The 215-nt window shown below is 38.6% G+C and overlaps 1 long non-coding RNA gene across 1 annotated transcript in view; it reads right to left on the bottom strand.

The window, feature by feature from the left end:
- The window catches only part of LOC119587554, a 545-nt gene extending 330 nt beyond the window's left edge, over positions 1 to 215 (bottom strand). Inside the window, exon 1 of the long non-coding RNA XR_005229999.1 lies at positions 104 to 215. This is a non-coding gene — a long non-coding RNA (uncharacterized LOC119587554). The remainder of the gene's footprint in view (positions 1 to 103) is intronic.

Raw genomic sequence — 215 nt, 5'->3', positions numbered from 1 at the left:
AGTTATCTCCAACTACACCAGTGACAACACAATGCACATTTTTTTTCATTTGCAAAGCTTTGTGTATAATAAGCACTTTGTGTAGATACGATTCCTTGCTTACCGTCTGGTGCCATACCGACTATGGCCGTTGACATGCTTATTATCAGCAGTACGAGGAAAAGAGCTATGGACAGAAGAATTGTTATTGCATTTAACCATGGAATCATTTACTC

Source organism: Penaeus monodon, chromosome 22, assembly GCF_015228065.2.
Source record: "Penaeus monodon isolate SGIC_2016 chromosome 22, NSTDA_Pmon_1, whole genome shotgun sequence".
Classification (NCBI taxonomy): Eukaryota; Metazoa; Arthropoda; class Malacostraca; order Decapoda; family Penaeidae; genus Penaeus; species Penaeus monodon.
This window is presented reverse-complemented; position numbering and strand designations above follow the sequence as displayed.